The 20,058-nt window shown below is 41.4% G+C and overlaps 1 protein-coding gene across 1 annotated transcript in view; it reads left to right on the top strand.

The window, feature by feature from the left end:
• The window catches only part of tmtc2b (transmembrane O-mannosyltransferase targeting cadherins 2b), a 112,369-nt gene that overhangs the window by 982 nt on the left and 91,329 nt on the right, over positions 1–20,058 (top strand). The gene's annotated exons all lie outside the window — the stretch shown is intronic.

Below are 20,058 nucleotides of genomic sequence, written 5' to 3'. Positions count from 1 at the left end.
AAGTTGTAACGCGTTTCATCGGTTTGTGGGCTCAGTCGCTGTTATGCAGGGAAATGCATTACTCATAGCTGGCCTTTTGATATTTGATGGCTGAATGGTTGTCAGTGCCTCCGGCTCCTTACTCTCCATCCATTGCCTTGATGTAGGTCAGCTGCATGCACATTTTATGCTCCTATCACTGTATCAACATCCTATCAATATTCCTACAGCCAGTGTTCATAGTTGTTAGTCTGGGATGCTTTTTCTCTGAACAGAGTATTGTGCAGCGCTGTGCATTTATTATATGTGTCTTAAAGAGCAAAGCACACACAGAGAATACAGCTTAGTGTACAAACACTGAACATGTGGTGTATTTCCTGCACATCTCTGCTCACTGCTCTGGATATAGAACATTTCCTGCCGAGCACATTCCCCCTGGTCTTTTTCTTTCTTTCTTTTTTTGCTGAAAGTGTGACACTTTTTCTTTTACAGTTGTGTTGCTGTGCGTTTTGCACTTGGTGCTTAGGTCGGGTGATTCACACACTTACATGATAGGAAGGTGGAGAGGTGAGAGCCGGCTGCTCCTCCAAGTTTGAATGTAATACAGACGCCAAACCTTGATAATTCTATGAGGAGTAAAATAATTATTTATTACCGCGGGAGTTTGGCTCCAAATCTTTTCTGGCTTTTTTGGCAAAAAAAAGATGAGTGACCGAATCGCCCATCCCAGCCGGGGTTTTGCTCTGACGTGCAGTATTCTGCCTCTGACATCTTGTTCCATTGCAGGCTGTCTGTCACATCCAGCGTTATCTGTTTTTAACACCGCGTGTTCCAGGCTTGCAATTAGCAGCCGTCTCCTGTCCCCCCCCGGGCTCCACTGAGAGCGAGGAGGGAGGAGAGAGGAAGGGTGTGTGCGGCGGTGCTGTATCATTTTAAGTACAACAGTCCTGGGCATACAAACTGATCTGACTTGCTAATGCTGGGTTAGGTTTGGAAAAAGATAATGTCTTTATGGAAAATACTAAATTTGTAATGGCAATAAATCAGACTTGGTGCTTGCCATTACCAAACACCCTGCAGCCTTTAGAGTGGATTTATTTAAACTGTGACACTAATTTATGCATCATTCAGATATTGTTTTTCATAAACTAAAAGGACACCAGAGTTACAGAATATAATGCCGGTATCTCCCAAAATAAAGATTTATAGCTTCGATTGAACTTTTTATGGTAAATAGCTGAGGAGAAAAAACAAATATAGCTGTTTTTCACAGGGCGGCATTGATTCCTGTGGGTGAAAAGATAGATTGTGTTTCTCCTTTGCTCCTGGCTGTGAAACTAATGCCCAGACTTAAATCAGTTTGTGATTTAAAATCAAAATTCGAGATTGCAGTGTGCATAAAATGCCCGGGGGGCACAAAGATGCCATAGAAGAGACACCTGAGGATTCAGTCGCTTTGTAGCAGTGCAATACTTCTTCTTCTCATGGTATCAGGAGCGCCTCGGTCACGTGCGTCTTATCATATGTGTGTTCAGTGGTTACACATTAATTTAAGCAAACTTTCTGCCTGGTAACCAAGGCGGTAACCAAGGAAGTTTACATTTAAAAAGAGGGGAAAAAATGTTTACACATGTTAAATAATTTTTGTCCAGAGTCTAAATAAAATAATTTTCTGACCCTGCAGCCGGTAATGCCCCTCGTTTGATACGAATGACAGCGTGGAGGAGCGCCCTGCTCTCCACGGCCAAATTCCCGCGGGGGCGGCTTTTCCTTTCCCTCCCTGGGACACAGTCATCATTAGCACATACACGGCTTTAACACCTGCACTGGAAAATGGGAATCATACGTCATGTAGTTCATATCAGCACTGCTGCAATCTACAGTTAGGGCTGAGTGAAGGAATGGGAGAGCTCGGATAAATGCTGGTGCAATATTCTGCAGATCCCTGTAAGCCGCGTGCACCAGGAACTCGCATGATAATGAGAAGACCTCCGTGGGTCGATTGCAGGATTCTTTTATTCGGTTAGAAAAACCTGTTGAGCGCAGGTTAATCAAGGTGACGTGTTTTTAACGAAGCCAAATTCTCCATTTAATCGCTGTAAACACTGGACTGTTTTTAAGATATATTTCACCCCTGGCTTTACGGATTATTGTTCACTGTCAGGAGTTTGATGGATGTGATGAACTGCACCCACCTCATTTTTCCAGCCTCGTGTTACGGTGTACAATTTGACTGTGTGAGGATGTGTGAAGGTTGTGGGTCACGCTGAAGGACGCAGCCTCCCTGGGCATGGCCGGTGATTTATAATGGTCAGACAGTTGGTAATGGCGAGCGATCGTACAGCTCCATGCTCTGAAAGTTTTATTAGACAAGTTGGGATTGAGGGCAGAACCAAAACCTGCTTTGCTGAGGCAGCTTATGTGAGGTTTGGGTGGTGGCTCATGTTGACACCACCCTAATGTTATAGTAAATATGGTGAAGGAAAAAGAAACGATTAAATATTTGTTTTTAGTTCAGATTAATTCAAGTTTAACTTCAGAGACGTGTAGACAAACTTAATCTGGCCTCTGAGCTGGAGACCAGAATACTTTGACCTACCTGCCCCAGTATAGGCTTGTCCATAGCTGTCTCTTCTTCAGTGATCTTCAACCCTACTCTCATAGCCTATACTGTAGGATTGCTGCTTAGCATTGTGGTTATCTTGGGGGCCCAAGGGCGGCAACCCAGCAGCCTGAATATCTCTACTTTTTTTCCCAGTCAGGGTTTCTTAGCCTGCGCCCTGTAATTATCGTCCTGCCTGCAGAGAGGGACTCACGACATGGTTTCGTAGATGTAGCTACGCTGCTGTTTCTCTCTGCATCTTTTTTTCCCTCCGTCTCTCTTCCTTTCAGCTACCCCCCCAAAACCTTTAGGCCCCCGGCTTCTATCATCCACCGTCTCCAGATGGTCTCGTTCGGTAAGCAGTTTAGGGTTTTTCTCCCTTCACCAGTTTCAGGGGGAGCATTTGAAGTGGATTCAAATGTAGGTTGTTTGTTGCTTGTAGTTGCCAGGATGGAGACATCAGAGTTCATGCTGACACAGTCAGTGAAGATAGCCTCATGACAAAATAATATAATGCATTAAAAACTCATGTATTTAGTTTTTCAAAGGGGCCATAATCACTGTTTAGAATAGATCGAATCTGTGTAATGCAACCAAAACGACAAACGTGCACGACGCTGCAGCGAGGCTTTTGACAAAATCCTCCAAGTACTCACATGTGACACTGTTGCTATCTCAGTTACACTGGCTTCCTGTTCAATTTAGTCAATTTTTAAGATCCTGGTCTTGACCTACAGAGCTGTGCACGGACTGGCACCAGCCTACATCTCTGATCTGCTACAGCCCCATGCCCCAGCAGGTCTTTGAGGTCATCTGATCAGGGCTTACTTGCTTTATAAATACTAAGAGGAGGACTGAGGGTGACAGAGCTTTTGCCACTGTGGCCCCGAGACTGTGGACTCTCTCCCCCAAACATTCAGAACTGTGGACTCAGTCGCTGTTTTTAAAAAACAACTCAAAATTCACCTTTTTAAAACTGCTTTTGGTTCATTTTTTGCCCGTTTTATTTTTTATTGTTCATCTTTTTATGACTTGTAATCTTATGTGCAGCACTTTGTGATTCTGTCTTGAAAGGTGCTATATAAATAAAAAAATATTTATTTATTATTATTTATTTATAATTATCACCTAAATCTGTGATACACAGAGCTTTCCAGCATTTTTCAACTCATCATTTATGTTACGGCCTTCAGATTAGCTGCTTTGATTCATTCTCACCGCTCTTATATGCTTTTCCCAGCACCAAGTATCAGACTGAAAGAGTGAGGCAGAATTACTATTGGAGTCAGATTTCCTCTATTCCCGAACAATTCAGTTGAAGAAAATTAAAGCTCTTCTGTGTAAATGTGAAGAACTCTTTAATCTGTTAGTTTTAGGTTGCAGTGCCGTTCTGTTAAATTCAGTTAAAAAGACTTTACATATTGCAATGTCCTTTGACGGGAAAGAGTTCTCCACTCAGCCAGGGCTTTTCTAACATGTGGTAAACATTTACATGTGTTAGAAAGCATTAAAATAGACCCAAAAAATCATAGGTCTGTTTTTACCAAAGCTGTGATCTTTTCCTAAAACTAACCTAATCCTAACCCAACAGTAGGGCTGCCACAAACGATTATTTTGATAGTCGACTAATCAGATTATCATCCATTGGACGTGCAGTTTATTGCACCAGCAGCATCTGCTCTTATATAACTATCATTAGCTTACAGCTTTAAGTGTTTAAGGTATGTGCTAACTAAAAATAAAGACAAGATGATAGCTTGTTAAATTTTAATGAAATTTGCAGATTGTTTTGGTGAAGTTTAATAAACTCCTTGCTATCTAAAATATAACAGGACACCGGAGTAAATTCTCGAGCATCTCACACTTCTGATAATCAGCTGTCTGCTTGACTTTTATTCAGCTGTGTGAAAACTATAACTTTAATCTCAGCCAAACCGATTTACTCAGGAACAAATAAAATACTAAAAAAGCCAAACAATAACATTTTTAATTTATCTAAGTGACTTATATATCATGTTTAACCTGAGTAGCGAAAGACAGCGGTGGGTTTGAAAACGATTAGCCGGGAGTCCGGTGTTTTCACGGCTCTAGTTAGCCTAGCCCCCGGCTAGCTATCAAGCTAGTGGCTAACAGACGTCTCCGAAAACGTCGGAGCGCTTTTGAAAATATGTGGTGTCTTGATAAACTGAGCAGATATTTGAGGTTTACACAGCTACATTCTCGCCTGAAAATATGTTAAACGTTTATTTTGTGACCCAGAAAGAATAATAAGAGTCATATTAAAACTAACTAGCTGCCGCCATTGTTGTAAACTGAGCTGGGCTGCGCTATGAATTCTGGGACACAGCTACTTCTTCTTCGGGGTTTAACGGCAGCTGGCATCCTTGTGCATGCAGTGCTGCCATCTTCTGTTTGAGTCTGTTATTACACTCTTAAATCCTACTACTTATTCCTGCGTCTTTTGTGATCTTACAAAGCTTCAAACGACGCGTCGACTATTAAATCAGTCGTCGACGACTTTGATAGTCGACATAATCGTGACAGCCCTACCCAACAGTCATAGATGCAAACAAACATGAACCCCAGTCTCCTGGGTCAAAGTCCTTCACGTTTGACTTGAAAGACTCTGTGATCTTGAAATTTTATGGACATTAACATATGTAATGATTCTTATCTTCAAAGTTATCGCAAATATATTAAAAAAAATTTAAAAAAGATTTATTGCAAATTTAAATCAAGTTAAAAATGCAAAGAACTCATTTTAAAAAAGCACAGATGAAAGAGCTGTAATGGTTTTCTTCAGTGCGACTCTGTTGTCAACGGTAAGAACCTTGGGTCCTGCGTTTCCTTCCTTCGACTGCCAGACTGTATAATCTGCTGGCAGGATAGGAAGGAGACATGTGGGAGGTATCCTACTCACTCCTGGTGGCTCCACACTTTCTCTAATAAATATTCTAACAGGAATGTTTCTGATTATCATTTACAGATTTTCAGCTCCAGTGTGAATCTGTTGACATTCCACGTGTGAGCGCTGCCAATGTGACAACTTTTTGAAATCTTCATTACAGTATCTCTCAGATTTCCCTTCAAATGTACCAGAAAGAGAAAAGGAAGAAAGACGATTGTTCTTCTAAAACATGACTCCTTTAAACCAGCGCGGAAAGATCGGCTCACTTTCAACCACAGATAGATTGGATCTCAATTTTCCCGAGCTCTCATTTTCCAACAGATAGCCAGTGAGGGTAGAAATTGCTATTTTCTCTCTCACCACAATTGCAAGATAAGCTAGTCTGGCAGAAATTCGTGTGTTTCTAAAAATACCATTAATGAGGGGTTCTGATATGTTACTTTTCTTTCCAACAAAACCCCACAGAATTGCTCGAAGCATGCGTCTTGGATGGAGTGAGTTCATATTCAGGTTAATAGGAATCAGCTGAGTTGAAACGATGCTACTCTCACTCCTACACACTGTCATCGGGTCCAGGATATGGCCACGCTGCATCTTTGTTACTGCACCGAAACTCCTGAAGTTCATTTAAAAAATGTTGGCTCTTATGTTGCATTCGCTGTGGTGAAGACAGAAAGACCTGCATATCTGTAAACATGCAATGGAGACTAAACTTGAGAAAGCGTTTCATTGGTGGATGTCCTAACATACACACAAAGAATATTCTGGTGGTTGTTGAACCAGTAAAAACATTCAGTAAACGGTCGTGTGGTTGTGGCACGGCAGGACCTGCTGATGCACTGAATGCTTCCTGTTGTTCGTTTGCGGTCCGAGGAAGTTTGGGAGTTTTTGGAAACTTTTTTTTCCCACAATGCTTTGTGTGACTTCTTGTGAACCACTAACTGTTAATTAAATACAAAGCAGATTTCAGCAAGATGGATTACGAATCAATTTGATTTTAATGCTGTGAAATTTGGTTTTCGTATTCATGGTCTTTAGAGGATAAATTCTCAATTTTGCCAAGACTTGTACCTGCATGGATGCTCTCGGTACTCTGGCTTCCTCCCACAGTCCAAAGTTGCGCATGTTAGGTTAATTGTTTATCCTAAATTGGTCACGGGTATGAATGAGAGCATGAAAGGTTTTCTGTCTCGCTGATAGACTGGTGACCTGTCCAGGGTGGACCCTGCCAGCTGGGATAGACTCCAGTCCAGCATTTAGTTCATAGCATTGTTGTTCTGTGAGTACAGCCTCAGAAAACAATGACAACAAAGTGGCCTTGAATTTCTCTTACAACTATTAAAATATCCAGTAGAGCAGGATCGATATGACCAAAAATATTTATCATGATATACATTTGAAAATTTGCGATAACGATATAACTGACGATACAATTGACACGAGACAAAATAATTTACAACTCCACAACTTTATTAGTGCAAAAAACCCATCAATGTATTTTCACTTAAACAAGCAAATTCCTCGCTGACAGTTTAACCAAAAGGCATTTCCAGTGGAAACTGGCCGACATATCCTCAGCATAACCATGTATAATATCCACAAAACTTAAAAAGAGGTTATACACACACAATACGGTAATATTATGTTGAAGCACAGTACGTATCACTCCGCGAGGCTCCGCCTACGATAGCCGTAATGCTCCGACAATCCATCAAGCGGTGCGGCTTCGTAGCTTAGCAAAGTCGCACTAAAACATCTGACAGATTTTCGAGCACCGTGTACATAAAATCGTTTCGAGGTCAGTAAACACAACCAGAATTCATACATAACGCACACCGGATTATAAGCTGCACGGTCCATTTTTCAGAAAATCAAAGGATTGATTTTAAGTGTGGGGTATTTTCCAAACAACACGGTAATAACGACGGCCCGCTAGCATGCGCTACCAAAAATAGTGCTTTGTTGTGTATCTGACGGACGAAAGCTAAACCAGTTCCACACCACTGAAGTTGCAGCATTTTTACAAACCAGTTCTGGTTCATCTGTTTCATTTAACGATCCACTTTCGCTCTTCTCATTCTGCGTCGCCGCCATGTGCGTATGTAAACAAAGGCAAGTGCGCATGCGCGTTTTACCCATATTCTATCACAATAATATCCATTATTCATTACAGAACATTAAGGCATTCAATGTGTTACAACCTAAATATTCTGAACATTGTTACTAAGGCTGGGCCATATCATACTGTTCACGGTAATACCGGTGTAATGTCGGGCAACGATAAGAAAATGAAATATGGCGATAGAATATGGGTGAAACGCGCATGCGCAGTGCCTTTGTTTTCATACGCACATGGCGGCGGCGCAGAATGAGAAGAGCGAAAGCGGATCGTTGAATGAAACGAATGAACCAGAACTGGTTTGAACTGGTTAAACTGTAAGTAAGGAATTTGCATTTGCACTGTTACATTTTATATAACTTAAATGCACTTAAAAAGCTGCTTGTTTAAGTGGAAATACATTGATGTTTTGTTTTTGTTTTCTGCACTAATAAAGTTGTGGAGGTGTAAAGTATTTTGTCTCGTGTCAATTATATCGTTATTGCAAATTTTCAAATGTATATCATGATAACTATTCTTGGTCATATCGCCCTGCTCTAGTTGTTACTAAATCTGATTAGGTTGTGCACACCAGCAAGGCTGTAATGCTAAGCCAGGTTTTTTTAAACCTAATATGTAATCCATCTTACACAGGCAGCATGCTCCTTCCTCGCTTCTGGACACACATAACCTCCAGATGGTGTCTAGACGTTGGAGAAACACGATACATACATGAGTCTTAAATACCTCTAATAGTTGATATGCTCCTGATCAAATGGCACTCTGTGATATCTGCATGCTAAAATGCAGGGAATACATTGTTTCATTATAAGATTGAAGCTGATAATGAATATACAGCATGCCTACGAGTCCTTGAAAGCCACCTCTGTGCTCTCACCAGGCCACACCGAGATACTTTAAAGCTACTTTAAAATAATCAGCCTCTGAAGCAGGGTAATCACCCAACTGCCATGCAGTGGGATAAGAAATGGTCCATATGTAGCTGTTGGGTGTGCTGCCTGCTGGTGGATTGAGGCATTAGAGATCAGTCTTTACAATACTACACAAGATGTTGACCATAGTCCAAAATGAGTATTCTCATAGCCTTGGCTGGCTGTTTAATTAAAGTTGACAGACTGTCTTGCTTAATAGATCTTGCACGCACAGTGTACTGCAGACACACACACACACAATAATTGCCTTAAACAATGTGTGATACCAGTCTAAATCCCACCCACGGTCAGTTTTGTGGCGGATATTCACGACCACAGTTCAATGATGTGAGAAAGGCGTTAACGCTGCCAAGAATCAGCGCATCGATTGATAAAGGGCAGCTATAGGTTTTGCTGCCGTCGTTGTAAATATGTCTCAGATGATTAAACTCTGTTGGGCTACGTTGGCAATGGGTCTAGACAAGGGTTTGGATTTCCAGGGCTAATGCTGGCTGATGGCTCTTAAGCCACGGCCACTCTCAAGCTCTTGGCTCTCTTCATATTAATGGGATTAACAGCACTATGGATGAGGGCGTGTAAGCAGAGAACCCCGAGCTATTAGAAACAAAAACTTCCCTGTCCCCCATATCCAACAGGGATGCTATAGTTTGGCCTTTTCAGCAATGAAGAGGAAAAGGCTTCTTTTCACTGTGCCTCACCATCTCTGTGGCAAGAAGCACTGGCTCATTTCGATAAGGTTATGACACAAGTTGGCCGGTTCAGAGCCAGCACCTTTGTTCTAGTAAAAAGAAAGCTTTGTGTGCTCCCTCTGTTCTCCCTGGACCCAGTGAAGGCGACCATTTGTCGCCAAATAGAGGGGAATTAATCCCCGTTTGTGTTGTCCTGTTGTTTATGAAGGACAAAGAATCAAGACCCCAGAGGTCACTGTTTGAACAGAGCAGAAAACTGCTGCAGCATTGTGCGCCAAACCTGTCAGAACCAATTGGGCAATCCCATTACGGCTGTACGTGCTCTGTTACTGCTCTCAAAGTTCTGGCTGTTCTCAAGAAGACCGAGGAATGAGGTCAGAGGATTCACGGTTGGTGATCCCAAAGAAGCCCGACTGTTATGAATATGCCAGCTAAATTATCCAGTGTCTTGGTTGTGTTGCTGGAAAATCACGTCTGTCAGTGCACTCGTGACCAGAGATGGTTACTTGTAACGCGTTACTGTAATCTGATTACTTTTTCAAGTAACAAGTAAAGTAAGGGATTACTATTGCAAAAACGGTAATTAGATTACCGTTACTTTCCCGTAGGAACGCTGCGTTACTGCGTTACTAAAACCGTGATTTTTTTGCGAGAATGTCTCATGACAGTGACGTAAGCGAGTGCGACGTTCGTGACAACAGCTGTGTGCAGATCAACAATGGATCATATATCGAGTGCAGAGAGAGTATGAGCGTGCAGTGTTTAAAGCGTGGAAGTACTGACCTTACTTTGAGTTTGATTCCATAAAAAGTGACAAAAACATTAGTGTCCGTTGTGCGTGGGAAGAAAACTTCTTTTTACAGCGAAAAAAACCCCTAAACTTCCGAGCAAGCACCGAGTAGCTACGACGTAATGGGAAACTCACAGAGAAACTCGCGGATTCTTCCACTGACCGCTGCACACCTGCACCAGGGTAAACCTCCGCCTGCCCCACTCCTGCTTTACAGGTGAAAATAGAGCAACAGGACCGCTAGTCTTTGACTTTATTTATTTTCTGCTGTGTTTTACTTGCATCTATTTGAAAGACTGAGTGTAAACACAAAAAAATATTTTATTTTATGTGCTGGAATGTGCAGAAAATAGGTTTAAATGGTAAACAAATTTCTTCCAGTCAGAGAATGTTGCAGATAATTAAATTTTTGCTTGATGCATAAAGTTAAAAGATTAAAACTAATAAAACAAGTTTTAAAAAGAGACTTTTCCATTTGATTACATTTTGTATGATGGATTATGTAGAAAAAGTAGAATTGGGCTGAAAGATCTATCACTTTATCACCTATTCAGGTTGTAAATCGTGTTTTTAAAAAGTAACTAAGTAACTAAGTAATTAATTACTTTTGAAAATAAGTAAAAGTAACTAAGTAATTAATTACTTTTGAAAATAAGTAATCAGTAAAGTAACGGGATTACTTTTTTGGGGAAGTAATCAGTAATTAGTTACTGATTACTTTTTCAAGTAACTTGACCAACACTGCTCATGACTTCCAAACTGAAAACGAGTCACCTGCTTAAACAAAGCTGATACAGATACAGTAGCTTCATTTATTTGTTTAAATTGGTCATCGTAGCAGTTACAGTGTTTGTCATGTTTTAATAATGAACAAAGTTCATAGTCTAAGGGTGTTTTCACACCTGTAGTTCTTTTACTCTGGTCCGAGTCAGTTGATGAGTTAGTAAACTTGTAGCTTTTCTCTGTGGTTTGTTTTCACACAGAGAAAAATCCAAGTGAATTCCACTAAAAATTACAGTGTGTGAGAATATTTAGAAAACACAGAATTTATGTTCATTTCATGGCTGCTAGCCTGTACAGAGCGTAACACATCTATAGTACTTGTAATGTACACCTGGTAGTCGCTTCAGATCGAGGTCGGATCACGTTCAAATGAAGCGCACCGGAGTTCGAGCTGAGCCGTACCATCACCACGTCCTGTAAAGGGTCTGGTGCAGTTGTTTTGGTTCACACCCGAGTGCTGTGCTCACATCTGCACAAACGAACAGCATCAAGGGGGAAAACCAACCCGAGTTCAATTTAAATGCACTAAACACTGGAAATGTAGATGCCAGTGCTCTAACTACATTATTGCTAAAAAAGCAACATGGTGTTAAGCATTGTTTTCGATAAATTGCATGCTCAAAAAAGTCTTTTGTCTCACTCCCCTTCCTTCTCGGTGCGTGTTGAAGCGTTAAGATCCAACCATGCAAAATATGATTATTTTTTGCCATTTTTCAAGTTGTCTTAAACTTTTGATCGGGTTCTGATGTTTGTGAATCAACCTTTGCTGCATTTAGATGGGTGTTCGAGCAAAGCTCTGTTGCTTCGGTTATTTTAACATTGCAGGGTTGAGGATTTCTTTCTGCTTCTCGTCAGGTTCAGGTTCATTCCTTTAAGGGAAACGAGTGTTAGAAATCCTCTGACTTCTGTTATTATTGTGGTTTAAGTGGTTTTCACATATGATTACAGTATCTGGTGTTTCCTAAGTGCAGTGAGTGAGTCAGATGCAGTGCAGTAGAACCTGTGGTCTGGCCAGTTGAGCTACTGTGGGTAACCTGCTGCAGCTGCTGCTCCCCTTGGACCTTTAACACTGGGACTTAACAGAAGCATTTGTGGCACATACTCTGAAGTTGTGCGCTGTTTGCCATTGAGCTGAGGTTGTACGGAGGACGGATTATTGCACAGTTCAGATGAGAAAAAGGAAATTGAGAAGGACTGCTTGTTTATGAGTTGTTGCTCTCCTTTTCTATATATGTGGATGGAGAAGCTGACAGAGCAAATTGGAGCCTGAATTCTTGCGGACCCGGACAGTCCCAGCAGAGCGAGTTGCCTCCTCCCTCTCTCTTCCCTCACTTCCTACCTCTTACCAGACCACAGCAACGGAGGAAGCACATCTTTTCACAAGCTGCCTCTAATTGATACTGTTGAGCCCCGGGAACCCAGAGTGTGGTTTTAGCGCTCTGAAAAAATGCGTGCAAAGCACAACAGCCTGCAGCATGCCACCCTCTGGGACACCACAGGTTATTTACAACCACACGACCAGTCTGGTCCAGGACCTCATATAGTTTAAGTGAATTAAAAAAGGGGGGGAAGAAAACTCCACCACACTTGGATGTGGCCTTTGCCAAGCCTTTCATCAAATAGCTTCACTGGGAGAGGGCAAGAGTTGAATCCAATCCAGAGCTGTAATCTTAGCCTTGGGGGGCTGCGCACTAAATAGTTGTGTGCGATATGAAAGCTCCACACGAGATAAAGAAGTAGTTTTTTTTCTGTTGGTACGTGTGCTTTCCCCGGCAGCTGCACCTGCAAAGTATTCAGGTTGTTTTCTTTATTTTTTTAAATAAATGATTTTCTGGATTTTGAATACAGCCGCAGGGCCATCAGGGGCATTTTTTTATTTTCTTTTTTGTGTTTGGACATGTAAAGGTGGAATTACCGAATCCAATCGAATGTGGTGTGAAATGACTGCTTCTAATGTAGCTTGTCATGGCTCGGTGAGGCGGACGAGTCTGACGTCTCTCCAGATGGAGAACAGCTTGTGTTGTATAGTGTTTCACGCACGGGGCCAAGTCTGTAGTTCACTGTTTCTCTCTGTCATTGTGAACACAATCAACCCGGCGACTGATTGATGGGATCGTGATTGTTTACAGGGTTGATTTCGGCGGTTTATTTTGGCTCGCGGCGCTGACCCTCGGCGTTTGAGGTGTTTGTCTTCAACTTTGACCTTTTTACGTGTGCGACTTTCGTTTTTTAAGCCGTTCTGCCGAGTCAACTTCACCACGAGGTGGACTCGCACAGTTGGCACAGGTTTATTTCTGGTCAGCAGAGAACATTTAGTTTAGCAAAGGTGTCCAAGACAGCTTTCCCCGCCTTTTAACCACAGAGAAAGAAAACCACCATATCAAGCTCTCAAGTCTGACTCTGGATTGTGAAAGTTTGGTGGTAAGTCTACATTTTTTGCTGTGTGCAGGTCTTTTTCTGATTTAACTATGCAGTGCCTTATAATACTTACCTGATGAAATGTCAAGTGTGCCCCAAACCAAAGCTCTAAGTGGCTCCAGCATTTCCAGAAGACTCACTTCTTGCCACCACATGGTAGATACATCAGTGGTTCTTTTAATTAGGAAGCAGTTAAAGAGTAAATCCATCCTCAGCTCTGCTGGCTCGCAACCTTTGTTTTCATTAGTGTGAGTGGCTGCTGGGGTCCCAGCAGTGTTGCCAACTTAGCGACTTTGTCGCTATATTTAGCGAGTTTTCAGACCCCCTTAGCGACTTTTTTTCTAAAAAGCTACTAGTGACAAATCTGGCAACTTTTTCTGGTGTTATTGGAGACTTATTTATGACGACTTTTTGACGTGAAAACGCGCTCTTACTCTCAACAAGCAGCGGTGCTGCCTTGGGCACCTCGCCCGTGCCAAAGCGCTCACAGGCGGAGGATAGTCCTCCCCCCGCTGCTATCAGGGCAGGAGATGTTCACACCTGTGCGTCCAAACGGCAAATGAATCACGCATGAGCGAAGCCGCTGCTCCCGCACTGACTGTAACGCAGTCAATTCTTCCTTTACTGTTATGTTGTTTTGTGGATCAGGTTTAAAACTACTTATAAACACACACACACAAAGTAACTCCACCAGAGTGCCTATTTCGGGTCACTTTTGCCGGTCCAAGCCCGGGTAAAGGAGCAGGGTTGGAATTGTGACATTAAAAAAAACAATAATTGCTAAAAGAAATTTAATTTGTAGTTCTAAATAAATTCTAAATTCATTTAGGACGTTTTTACTCACTTTATGTCTCTTCCACGATGTTATTTCTCTCTCCAACAACATAGATTACAATTACATTAGCATGACCAATTATGCAAATTAGGCGATGACGTCATTTGGCAACTTCTAGCGACTTTTAGGACAGCCAATAGCGATTTTCCTTACTGAGGAGTTGGCAACACTGGGTCCCAGATGAAAACCCTAACCACCCGACATGTCTGTTCAAACAAACAGTCATTCATAAACCTCCAGTCTTTTCTCTTTTTGCCAATTTTTTTGAACATACCATTAATCTGAACCACTTAGCAAGTGTTTTGGATGAATGTTATGTTTTTCAGAAGCTTAATGCGCCATCTCGCGAAAAGACAAATGAGAAGAATGACAATTTTAATAAGAAATGTCTTGAGGCAAGTCGATTTCTGTCTGCAAAGAAGCGAGAAATTTTATCCTTTTGACAGATTTCCTTCACTTGTGTAAAGAAAAATGCATCATCAGAACTGAACATGAGCACTTTCACTGCTTCCACCGTTTATTTGATGTAACGCTTAAACATTTCCTAATTAATTATACCCGTCGCTCTACTTTAACTGATAAGATTGGTGACGAGTAAAGTAGAGCGAAAGTAAAGCAGGCAGGTAACCTACCTTCCTGTGCGCTCCATTGAGACGTGGCCCCTTTTCTTTGAGGAGAATAGACCCTGATTGGTGCTTCTGTTTTCTAATTGGCTGAACAACAATCTGAGGTGCTGATTGTCCACAGGAACCCACCAGTTCATTGAGAGGTTATTGATTCTTAGCGAAGAGAAAAAGAAAAATCCTCCCATAGTTTCCCTGCGAGTGCCACAGACGGATGGTGCTTATTACATGAATAAGGATGTCATTTGTTTCTTCCTCCAGCCGGTGCGAATCGTATTCATTCATTCAGCGAAGTGTAACACTGCAAGGTAAAAATTACTTACTTATATTTAGGGATGGGTATCGTTTAGGTTTTATCCGATACCAGTACCAAACCGGTACTTTTGAAACGGTGCCGGTGCTTAAACGGTGCTCAAACCGGTGCTTAAAGAATGGAGAACACAAAATTGGTCCAAAAACCTCTCATGTTCAGCTGTTTTTTTGTAAAAAGATAACAATGTTAGCCTTTTCTGCAGCTATAGGGCATATATGGTATCACTCTTGGCTGGAAGCAGCTTAAACAAAGGAAAAAACACAAACTTTGTCCAAAAACCTCTCATGTTTAACTGTTTTTCACGTTTTCTTTGGTCATTTTAGCCTTTTTGTCCAGGGTGAAGGGAGCATCTGCCATCAAACAAGAAGACAGCTGCATGTAGCTATGATGGTGTTTGCTAGTTCACCTTACATGCATTAATGTAATAACGTGGTTAGCCTACTCAACGTAAATTACACACGAACAACATTAAGCTACTCACGCAGAGAAGAACGGCTGCTGCTGCATCATCATCCTCATCATTTCTGCTACACTGGCAGGGCTAGGGGCCAGGACTCTCCTCTTCGGGTTTTTGGGGGATGTTGCTAACTCCGGGTCGATAACAGGCACCACACCCGCAGTAGATGTGCTCGGTGTGAGGTCTCGCAGCAAGCTATCAAATACGGCGCATTTCTCGGCTTTTAACAAAACGCTATACGTCGCCAGGTGTTTCATCAGATTTGAGGTGTTACCTCCTTTGACAGTATCACAGTATCAGCTTAAAGCACTTGTTGCAGCTGCTGAGTTTGCATCTTTTGCTGTGAAGTACAGCCAGACTTTTGACGTACCTGGACCCACCTACTATCCTCGGAAACATAAAATGATTGGCTAGAATCTAAAGTGTATCACAGCTCCGGAAATAAAGCACTGAAATGTGCGCTGCTTTTCGGTCTGGTTACTACCGTTTATGTCAGAACCAGTGCCATCATGGCACCGGATACCGGTACCCATCCCTACTTATATTTCTGTTGCCTGCAGCGTCACAGTAGCATACGTCTCCATTTAACTCATGTGGTCATTTTCCCTGTTTTTTTATGGCTTGACCCAAATAAACGCACCAACATGAGAATGTAAAATAATCTCTTTTGTGATTTGCGTGTGATCTGTTACACGTAGCCAACAATTCTAGGTCAGATTTATAAAGGGGATTACGGTGTATCTGATACTTTACTGTTGGAGACGTTTGGCGGTAAATCCTGTGGATGAATGATGGATGCCAGTTGTCACTGTGAACAGATGAGTTGGCAGGAACACACGCTGGCATGTTTTCCTGCTCAATGAGTTTTTAATTTGCGGTAACGACTTGACATCGGCAAATTATGGGTATTTGGAAATCAGAAAATCAGACCTCTGTGAAACAACTGTTTCATATCCCTGATAGAAGAGTGCCGATAAATTGCTTGTTTTACTTTCATGCAGCTTTGCTTTTCTTCTTCTTCATCTTTTTTGGGGCTTATTAAAATATATTATTAAACAGGCCGACTTTTATAAGTACACAAAATACATAAAAGAAGGTGTCAGGGTAAGAATAAGTGACATGAAGCATTAGTCAGTACAGCTTCCACTTTTTCTACTGAGCCGCAGTTATTAGACACAATTTGCCTTCATGGTTTATAGTATTTATTTGTTTAACACATATAATTATCCCTGATTCTCAGTTTGCCTATTGTTGCACATTTGTATTGTTTGCAGTGTAATTGGCTGTTGTTTTCATAGGCACTTTGTGTTTTACACTAAATTACAAACTTGGCTCTCACTCCGTGCAATTACAGTTTCCCCTTTGAGAGCCGTGATTAAGCTATGCTTGGGCTCCAGACAAGGCAAGCTTTCTTATTGCAATAATCCAAAAAAAATCTAGATTTCACATGGAAATAGAAATTATTCAGCGTAGAAATATGAATGGAAAAAAAGCACTTTCTGAACAAATTACTCAAATTCCTGTCATCTCATGCTCAGTGTTGCCAAAGTCTAATAGTTTTAAAATATGCTGTCTGAGTATTGTTGGAAGGGACGCATGGTTAGCCCTGCCATGATCACATAATTATCATTATGAATGATCTCATGGCATTTAATAAGAAGACCTCTGGTTTTCTTATGATATGATTGAGAGAGAAAATGACAATTCAAAAAAATATTGCCTTTTTATTCAAGCAAACCATCAGAACCTATTTTTAATCTCAACGTTGTCTTTTAAAAGTAAACACAAACAAATCTTCACCCATTCAAATATATTTAAACATGTCTTGATGCTGAATCATCCAGGTAAGTAAATCCCCAAAGTTGATTCTGTTCATCTGGACGCAGCATTTTCACTCATCCAAGTGACGTCTTCAGTCTCAGCTGACTGCAGGTTTCAATCTTATAAACAGGACATTTGCATAATGACTGAAACCAGCCCACTGAAGGAACAATGGGCTGTGAGGTCGGTTCCTTCATCATTAATATGCAAATTCTCATGACCATTGATCAACAACCGCTGCAATGTACTGTTCATAAGATTGGGGAAACCTGCAGTCAGCTGAGACTGAAGAAGGCACTTGGATGAGTGAAAACGCTGCATCCAGATGAACAGAATCAACTTTTGGGGATATTTAAACATGATCACAGGCGGGTCATTAGCTTCTCCTGAAAGAACACTAAGGCTACGTCCACACGTACACGGGTATTTTTGAAAACTGAGATTTTTTGTTTTCGTTTTAAAAAATAGTCCCGTCCACACGTAAAGGTAGAAATGAAGGAAAACGCTGCTAGGAACATGCCAAAGCAGCAGGTGGCGCTATATTGCTAACCGTGTAGAAATGTTGGCCAATCAGAAGTCTAGAAGCCTCGGTGGGAAAAGGTAAACAAAGCTGGGGCATAGAAGCAGAATCGAGTCGTATGTGTGGAGGGACAGTAACTGTGAGTGTATATGTAAGCATTTAAACACTGCAGAGAGAACAATTAACAGTATTGTAGAAATTCATTTCACCGAAACAATAACGTGGCGCACAGTGTGACGTCAAAAAAAGGCGCACACCTTTGACGCTGCGTTTTCTCCGTTTTCTCCGTTTTTCTCGTCCACACGTAAATGCAAAAACTGAGTTTTAGAAAATATCCTCCCTGGCCGGAGTTTTTAGAAATCTCCGTTTTCAGTGACCAAAAACGCCGTTTACGTGTGGACGAAAGGTGCAAACACATAGAAAAATCTGCGTTTTCAAAAATACCCGGGTACATGTGGACGTAGCCTGAAACTGGATCAAATCAAATACAAAAACCAACTAAGAGGAAACGTAAATGTAGAAATAAAATGATGCTAAATTTAAAATAACAGTATTTCACAAGAAAAACGCTCCATGGTCCACTAGGTAAAGTGTTGCACCATCACCACACAGTTCCAGCTCCTGAGTGTGGACTGTCTCTTTAAGAAGCTTGGCTTTCTCTTCTAATAAAACAGACCAGTGCAGAAAAGAAATCAATATCTAAGCTTTTCACAATTTTACATCTTTTGTGGTTGAAAGAATTGTTATATATGTGTGTATAAACATGTTATTTTTACAAAGGAGCTCATTCTCAGACGTTGGTTTACTGTAAGGATGATTCAGCTGCAGCCACAGTGTAAAGTGGATTTAATCTTTCAGTCTGTGGTTAATTGCCTGCTTTACTTCTCTTACTTTATTAAATCCATATCCTTTTGCGAGGGATTTCTTATGCCGGTGCATGTGCTGTAGTCTGGATAGTTCTCCTATACAAATAAAAAAATAAAATCAACATCAGGCTTTTCTATATTCACGATTCTTAGAGTTGAAACAGAAAGCCTTGAAGGTAAGATGCATTTGATCTCCAACACAGGTTTCATCGCAGCATTGATGAGTGAGATGAAAGAATATCAGAACTGGTCAAACATTATTTAAAACATTGATCAAAGCATCGACGTGCTCCGTCCCAGTACGGGATGCAAACCCAGTCCTCCTCTGTGGGCATGCACAGCGTTATGGCCGCAGCACGGTTACTCTCTCTGACAGCTCCAAACCTTAAAGCAGAGGTCACTCGCATATTCATAAACCTCAGCACAGATGACGTGGATGCCGAGTTCTAAACATTTTCACGTGTGCATAGATATCGTGGTTTGTTGAGAATAAACAGCAACACAAATGATTTCAGGGTCAGCTGTTTCCTATATAAACAGCTCGTGGCAGATTTTGCATGATCCCAACGCAGAACTCGATGCAGCATGACAAGACGATGTAAAATCTGGAGCAGCTGAGAGCGTTCACCTTGTCAACGTAATAAAAACCGCAATGATGCAAGTTTAGCCGCGTGTGGTGCAACCGCTGTCTGATCTGAATCCGTCTCCTGCCATCGTTGTGCAGTAGCCAGCGTTCGTTTTACTGGAAAATTCGCCTTAAGTCTCCTCGGGATAAACTGTGTTCCTAATATGCTAGTTTTCTGCTTTTTTCCCTTTTAGAGGATACTCTAAAGATATTCTAAACTCCCCTCATTCACTAATGCTTAACAGGTCAGCCACACTTTAAGTAGAGAAGATCGTGTTGCGTGTTTGGGAAAAATGTGAAATAACACGCGATGCCTCGTGGTAATTGTTGAGCTGATGCAGGTGAATAAGTCGTTCCAGCAATGCAGAAACACTTGCCTCAATCTTTCAGCAAAGATGACTAAATCTCATTGACGTCGTTCATAACTAGACGCACTGCTGTGGAAACATTTCCTGGCGTAGCACCAGCATCAGTGTTTTCTCTGGTACGCCTGCAGCGTTTGAGCTCATATTTACTGCGTTGTTTTCAGCAGCGCTGGTCTGTATTATAGGCTCAGGGCGATGTGTTTATGGGTGTTGGGACTGTGTTTATTTGTTCAGGATTTAGAGTTGTTTATTTGGGACCGGCAGCTTACAGTACGTCTATTCAGGCAATTTAGACATTTATGAGCTGGATATATATAAAAAAGAGAGTTTTGGTATAGCTAAAACTTCTTTTGGTTTTAAGAAACTCGTGAAATTTCTGAGTTTGACTCAGAAGCAAGTAAAGGCATCCATTT

This window comes from Neolamprologus brichardi, chromosome 7 (assembly GCF_056152115.1).
Source record: "Neolamprologus brichardi isolate AB-2024 chromosome 7, ASM5615211v1, whole genome shotgun sequence".
In the NCBI taxonomy this organism is placed as follows: Eukaryota; Metazoa; Chordata; class Actinopteri; order Cichliformes; family Cichlidae; genus Neolamprologus; species Neolamprologus brichardi.
The sequence above is the reverse complement of the archived record's forward strand: the minus strand, read 5'-3'. Positions and strand labels throughout refer to the sequence as shown.